The 7,766-nt window shown below is 41.3% G+C and overlaps 1 long non-coding RNA gene across 1 annotated transcript; it reads left to right on the forward strand.

Annotated features, from left to right (window-relative positions):
* The first annotated feature begins 3,272 nt into the window (after positions 1-3,272).
* On the forward strand, positions 3,273-5,809 carry LOC121873485. Its single transcript, XR_006090248.1, has 3 exons — positions 3,273-3,531; positions 4,086-4,221; positions 4,575-5,809. It is a non-coding gene; the product is annotated as an uncharacterized LOC121873485 (long non-coding RNA).
* Positions 5,810-7,766: the final 1,957 nt, after the last annotated feature.

Consider the following 7,766-nt stretch of genomic DNA (forward strand, 5'->3'; position numbering starts at 1 on the left):
GTGTACCTTGTTGAACTTAGTAGATTCATTACCTTAACTACCGTCCATAGACTGTTTAACCTGGGATTAAATTACACCTTCAGGGTAATTATATAGACTTGGTGTTAAACGGGATAATAACGAGTGGTGTAATGAGTGGTGGTGATTGTGGTGGTGGTGGTGACTGTGGTGGTGGCGACTGTGGTGGGGGTGACTGTGGTGGTGACTGTCTAAGGACTCACGTTACAGCCATTCACACTGCACCACCACCACCACCACCACACAACCCTCCCTCCCAACCACGGCTTTGAGGAGTGGCGAGGCGTGTTAATATGGTGGGGAGGGAGGAAGGGAGGGAGGGAGAGGGAGAGGACGCAGGTTTAGGGGAGTAATACTAAGGGGAGGAAAGCGGGAAGGGGTGAGGGGAGTCTTAAGCATTGGTAAAGAGGTGGGAAAGGGGAGTCTCCTACCCTTCCAAGTCCCCTTTCTTCTCTTTCCCAGTGCTTCTCCCTCTTCCCAGTGCTTCTCCCTCTTCCCAGTGCTTCTCCCTCTTCCCAGTGCTTCTCCCTCTTCCCAGTGCTTCTCCCTCTTCCCAGTGCTTCTGCCTCTTCCCAGTGCTTCTCCCTTGTCAGTTTTTTCTCAGTTGAATAAAATGATCCTGACTTTACCTTCAATAACACACCTGAGATATACTAATTAAAGGTGTCAGCAAGTGTCTATGTGATGCTAGTAGCTATCCCAGTTTAGCTAGTAATTATCCTATTGACCAAGAGAAGGTATTTAGTGGTGAAGAGGACTCATGGCTGGTAGTGGTGACTGGTTGTTGATAGTGGTGATGATGGTGGTGGTGAGTGGTGGTGATGATGGTGGTGGTGAGTGGGAGTGATGATGGTGGTGGTGAGTGGGAGTGATGATGGTGGTGGTGAGTAGTAGTGATGGTGGTGAGTGGTGAGTGGTTGTGGTAGTGATGATGGTGGTAATGAATGGCTGATACTGATAACTGATAATGGTGAGAAATAATAAAGACCTATTTACTATATTAGATGTGGCAACTATGACCACACTCAGGCTATTTCTATCTTTAACCCAAGTTTAAGGTCACTATCGGGTTCTGTTCGTGTATCTGATATCATAACTATATCAAGTACTGTACGTATATTTGGGAGTCCGTAAGTCATGTGTCCATTAACTTCCGCCGGATACATACTCACACACACACACACACACAGACACATACCGTCATTCTACAAATATTTTTAGCATCCTATATAAGGCAAAGAAACATCTCCTCTTAAGGTTTATTTAGGAGAGAATAAATTTACTTAGAAAAACACACAAAAAATAAAAAAAATAAATGTTGTGGTTCTCATAAAGTTACACTATATTAAGATATTAAAAAAAGATACGTTTATAAGTAGATTAACGCCACGAATGAGATATAGTATGGTAAGACGACTAGAGAATAACGACCATATCCCCCAGTGTGTGTGTGTGTGTGTGTGTGTGTGTGTGTGTGTGTGTGTGTGTGTGTGTCCTTTAACCTTTAGCTGTTCTGCGTAACAGCATGCGATCCCAGACACATAAGTTCTAAAAATGGTCCCCAAAATGCGTACTGTTAAACATGATTACAAAACGTTACCCAGATACATACATTTCTACACAATGGAAGGATGTTTCAGTGTGGAGGAGGAGGAGGAGGGAGGTGGTGTTTTATGGAGGTAAGGAGAAAGGGGAGGAGGGTGGGGGATTTTGGTGGTGGTGGGGGGTGGTGACATGAGGTAGGAGGAGGGGGGTTAGGGAGGGAGGGGGGGATCATGTTTGTGTGGGGAAGAGTGTGTGGAGGTAGAGAGGAACAAACCCAGAATAAATACTAAATACCCTTTGGATGTGATGGCCGCAGACAGCCACCACAGAACTGAGTTAACAATGAACCAAGACTCGAAATAAATCCTCTTAACCATCTCTTTCTCGTTAATATTTAATGACTCAAATCACCTTTAACGACACACCTACCATGACTAATAAGTTTTTGACATCCTGATGGTACCGAGTCAAGAACAGGGTGTGGTTTATGGTGGGTAAAACTAGTCAAGAACAGGGTGTGGTTTATGGTGGGTAAAACTAGTCAAGAACAGGGTGTGGTTTATGGTGGGTAAAACTAGTCAAGAACAGGGTGTGGTTTATGGTGGGTAAAACTAGTCAAGAACAGGGTGTGGTTTATAATTGGGTAAAACTAGTCAAGAACAGAGTGTGTGGTTTTATGGTGGAGGTAAAACTAGTCAAGAACAGGGTGTGGTTTATAGTGCAGGTAAAACTAATTAAGAACAGGGTGTAGTTTATAATTGGGTAAAACTAATCCGAAACAGTGTGGTTTATGGTGAGTAAAAACTAGTCCAAAACTTGAGATTGTAGTTTATATGGTGAAAGTTAAAACTAATTAAAAGAACTTAGATTATGGTTTATGGTGGGTAAAACTAGTCCAAGAACAGGGTGTAGTTTATAATTTGGTAAAACTAGGTAAGAACAAGGGTGTGGTTTTGTAATTGGGTAAAAACTAGTCCAAGAACAGAACAGGGTGTGGTTTATGGTGGGTAAAACTAGTCAAGAACAGGGTGTGGTTTATGGTGGGTAAAACTAGTCAAGAACAGGGTGTGGTTTATGGTGGGTAAAACTAGTCAAGAACAGGGTGTGGTTTATGGTGGGTAAAACTAGTCAAGAACAGGGTGTGGTTTATGTATATGAGTGTCTATGTTTGTATATCTTTCGGTATGTATATATTCTATGTGTCGTGTGAATGTATTTATATGTATGTGTATATTTATGTAAGGTGCATACATATGGGCATGTGTACATATTAGTGTAATGTTTTTACCATAAGGAATAACAAACTGGAAAATATTAACAGTCAATAAAAATATAAATAACAAATACAATACCGTAAAATAAACTGATCGAGAATTAACCAACATAACGTGGCTAGAAGTTCTTTGTTATCTGACGTAAAACCCAGATTTTAGACCAACACTGAATACGGCATTATAACCCCAAATTACTACACTCAACAAATCCCTCAATAAATATTAATATATATTAATAATTTTTAAACACAATCATGATATTTCAACGAGGAACAACTTTTTTTTTTTTTTTGGTTAAGTCATTGTAAAATCAGGTTTAAAATAACTGTTGCATTTAAGGTGGTATGTGCTGCGTTAGTGTCTGGGTATGAGGTATTATCAGCATATCCTTCCTGTGTTGAGAAGTAGTTTGACGCAGCAGTCTTTTACCACGCGTGAGAGACAGCGGACTTGTCTTTGTTTGCTCCTCAACCCGTCAGAACTATCTCAATTGAAAAGACTTATTGTGTGTGATACTTTTAATTGTTTCTGCACGATTCATCTATACGTCCCGACAGTGTACTAAGAGAGTAAAGACGACAGATAACCTTTTCTCTTGAAGTTGTGTTGTTGGTGACCTGGTGGTAGTGAGCCGTCACAGTGGGGGGGCCGCTGTGGGAGATATAAAGGACTCTACTATATACTGTATTTGAAGGTCAGATCAACAATGTGACTTGAGTAATCTCTCTCTCTCTCTCTCTCTCTCTCTCTGTTTTCTCTCTTTATCTCTCTTTTTTCCTGTTTTCTTTTTTATTTCCCTCTCTCCTCTTCTCTCTCTCTCTCTCTCTTTTCTTCTGTCTCAGACTTTCTTTCTTCAGTCTCTCTGCGTTTCTTTCTATCTACCTATACGTATTTCAAATTTTTTTATCTGTGTTTGTTTCTATTCATCTTTATGTCTGTTTCTTACTCTCTCTCTCTCTCTCTCTCTCTCTCTCTCTCTCTCTCTCTCTCTCTCTCTCTCTCTCTCTCTCTCTCTCTCCATTCTTCTTCCTTTCTTGGTTGTTTACATACATTCTATAAATATATATATATTACTTAATAAGTATTTAAAAAAGAAATCTAAAATTAAATTATTTCCTCACAAAATACAACCATAAAATTTCCTGAAATGATAATAACAGTAAACCGAATCTCTTGCCATAGGAAGCTGCATCCTATGACAATAATAAATATAAATTAACTAGATCCTAATGCTGAGTGTTATTTTAGGTGATACACGACTGTCTACAGACTCGTCAAGGTGTATGGGAGCAAGATAGGTGAGGACTTCGTATGAAATTCGTGGTGTAAGCTGGGTGAAGGGTACATCAAGACAACCGAAGACACGACACAACTAAGAGATCAGGTGAGAAAGAGAGAGAGAGAGAGAGAGAGAGAGAGAGAGAGAGAGAGAGAGAGAGAGAGAGAGAGAGAGAGAGAGAGAGAGAGAGAGAGAGACAACCATTACAGTCATTTATATTAGAGTACAGTGACACACACACACACACACAACTAGACTAATGTACAGCCAACCCCCAAAAAGTATCTATACCCCAAGGATATCTGATGGAATAGAAGTCGAGCGATAACTTCAGACACATTAACGCCTCTAGTTTAGGTTGGATTGAGGTGTTCTTCGCCTGATGTTTCATATTCTTTCGGACACTTTGAGTCTGTACTTCCTATACCAAGTTACTAATGCACTTTCTTCATCAACAGGAGTCATGACGGACCCACAAAACACGAACAAGAACCTCATCAGTATAGGGATTGGAGTTGGCTTTGGCATATTGTTTCTACTGTTACTATGTGCTCTTCTGTATGCTCTCTACCTCCGTTTTCGCCTGAAATTCTCCAGGATAAATAGAAAAGAGAATTTAAGCCCTGAGGAGCCTCTTTCTCCTGTACCAGAGACATCCCACGGGCCACCATCTACCCTATCACCCTCATTGACCCACAACGGTACTGGTAACAGGACACCCGAGCTCTCCCCGCGCATCACTCAACCCAACTTCATAAACGAGAAGCAACAAACCAGGAGTGTCAGCCCAGCCAACCTCCTCAGTACGACAGCACTACAGAACCAATCTCAGTCGAAGTCTACCTTCTTAAATTTGCCCGAAACAACTTCCACAGGTCTCGTAAGTGAACCGATTTACGTGAATGTTATTGAATCAGATTATGTCAACTCACAACCTGTTGAATGGGAGGGTCAGCTTGATCCATTTCGTAACCGGCTTCAGCTTCGAGCCGACTCTCACATATATGAAGATGTTCCTTTATTTGGACCTGTCTTAACAAGTAATATATGAGCGGGGTAGTGACGGTGTGACAGTGTAGTGGTGTAAACTAACCTAACTCCTTTAGGTAGAATTAGGGTGATTAATCTTCATGTGAAATAAGCTGCGGTGTTTAATATGCAACCGTTCCAAAAATAAGTACAAACTGCAAATTGCGTTTTACACACACACACACACACACACACACACACACACACACACACACACACACACACACACACACACACACACACACACACACACACACACACACACACACACACACACAAAAACGTAGCCAAGGATTTGTGATTTTTTCGCTAAGCATAATATTTCTTCATTATTCTTCAAGAAACTTTTGTGACAATTCCTTCCTTCATCTGCGAGGGAAAAGCAATTAAAATAAAACTCTCAGGAACAGTGAACTCTTGGCAAAATGTATTTAGACAACTTAGGGTATACACGGTATACATAGACGTTGTGTGTATACAGGTACAGCATATAGACAGTACATGTATACAACAAGATTAAAACCTAAGGCAATTCGACTAAGGATTCCCGACAAAGCCATTCAGATTGTTACTATGTTTGTATGATGTGTATATTATATTATTATTATTTTTTCAATTTATATATAACTATGTATGTATATATATTAAATCTTTTGTATATGTATTTAAGGTCTTATTATTTATTCCTTATTACGAGATTATTCTGTTATTACTTTTATTACCATAGACTTCTCTTCCTCTTTCTATTTCTCCACCTTTCTTCTTTCTTCCTCCACCTCCCTCTCATCATTCTCCACTTTTTTCATTCTTCTCTCCTTCTCCTACTTTTCCTCTTTCTTCCTCCTTTCTCCTCTCCCTTCTCCTCCTTTCTTCCATTCTCCCTCTCCCCATCTTCCTACTTCTCTTTCTCCTTTCTTTCTTCCATTCTCCCTCCTCGTTCTTTCTTACTTACTCCCTCTTACTACTCCCTCCTCCTTCTCTTCTTTCCCTCTTACCTCCTTCTTCTACTTCCCCGTCCCCCCTTCCTCCCTCCCTCCCTTCCTTTTTCATTTTCTTCCTCCTCACTTCAGACCTTTTCTAGTCCAGTTTCCTTCTCTCTCCTCCTCTCTCTCTTCAACATTCTCCCTTATTTTTCCTCCTCCTTCTTCCTCCTCCTTCCCTCTTGTTCAGGGTGGCTGGTGGTGGTCGTCGTGTGTGGAAACTAACCCTACACTGACCAGGCCGGCAGCTAAATCGAAGGTAAGCAGAGATGTCCACTTGTCGCCGTTCTAAACTAGATTACCGTAGCGAGTCGATCACATGAGACAAACCGTCGGAATTGAATTTTACGTCCACTTTGTGTGTGTGTGTGTGTGTGTGTGTGTGTGTGTGTGTGTGTGTGTGTGTGTGTGGAAATGTGGTCTGGTATATTGGTGAGAAGCTGAGGCAGGCAGAATGTGTGTGTGTGTGTCCTCCCTCTCTCTCTCTCTCTGTCTCTCTCTCTCTCTCTCTCTCTGTCTCTCTCTCTCTCTCTTTCTTTCTTTCTGTTTTTCTCCGTTTCCCTTTCTCTTTCTCTGTTTCTGCCTCTGTCTTTCTCTCTGGGTGTCTTTGTCTCTCTGTCTCCCTCTCTTTCATTCTCCTTTTGTATCTTTCTCTCTTTCTCTCTCTCTATGTATATATACCTCTCTGTCTGTCTGTCTGTCTGTCTGTCTGTCTGTCTGTCTGTCTGTCTCTCTTTCCTCAGGTTGGGTTTATGTTATACTCGAGAGAGATTCTTCTTCTTCCTTTTTCTTCTTCTTCTTTCTTCTTCTTCCTTCTTCTTCCTTCTTCTTCAGCAATATTCGTCTCTGGCTCCTCCTCTTCCTCCGCCTCTTCCTCCTCTTCTTCCGCCTTCGTCTTACCCTCCTCCTCTTCCTCCGCCTCTTCTTTCTTCGTCTCCTCTTCTTCTACCCTCGTCTTCTCCACCTCCTCCCCCTCTTCCTCTCCTACCTCTTCTCCCCTCCTCCTGGTTTTCATGTCTTTACCTACACACTTCCACACACTCTTTTATTTCCCCCTCTCTATATCAACATAAACCAGCCAATCAGATATATACACATAAACCAGCCAATCGAAGTATATTTACACATAAACCAGCCAATCAGAGGTATATTTACATAAACCAGCCAATCAGAGGTATATCAACACAAACCAGCCAATCAGATATATATTTACACAAACCAGACGGATATTCATGAACAATCAGGTGTGGTAAAGCCTCAGATAAGTACACAGGAGATAATAACAGGTGTAAAACTTGACCTGAATGACAAAGAGACTCGCTCAGTGTTGACAACCATCCCTTTAGTATAGTTAACCCTTCATTAGTCTCCGTTTTCTTTGACTGCAGGTCCCCACCCCCCTCCAATCTCACACCACATTCACATTTCTATTTCCTGTCATTCTCTGTCTTCGTTCTATGACCTTATTGCCTTCTGCATTCGTTTCCTTCCTCTCTTCCTTCCTTCCTTCCCTTGCCTATCCTTCTTTCATTCATTTCTACTCATGACCTCTTCTTTCGCTTCATTTCTCACCCTCCTTTCATTTCCTCTATCATTCTCTTTCACTCCTATCTGATTCCTGTATTGAATATTTATTTGTTT

The sequence above is a fragment of the Homarus americanus genome, unplaced genomic scaffold (genome assembly GCF_018991925.1).
Source record: "Homarus americanus isolate GMGI-L3 unplaced genomic scaffold, GMGI_Hamer_2.0 scaffold27959, whole genome shotgun sequence".
NCBI lineage: Eukaryota > Metazoa > Arthropoda > Malacostraca > Decapoda > Nephropidae > Homarus > Homarus americanus.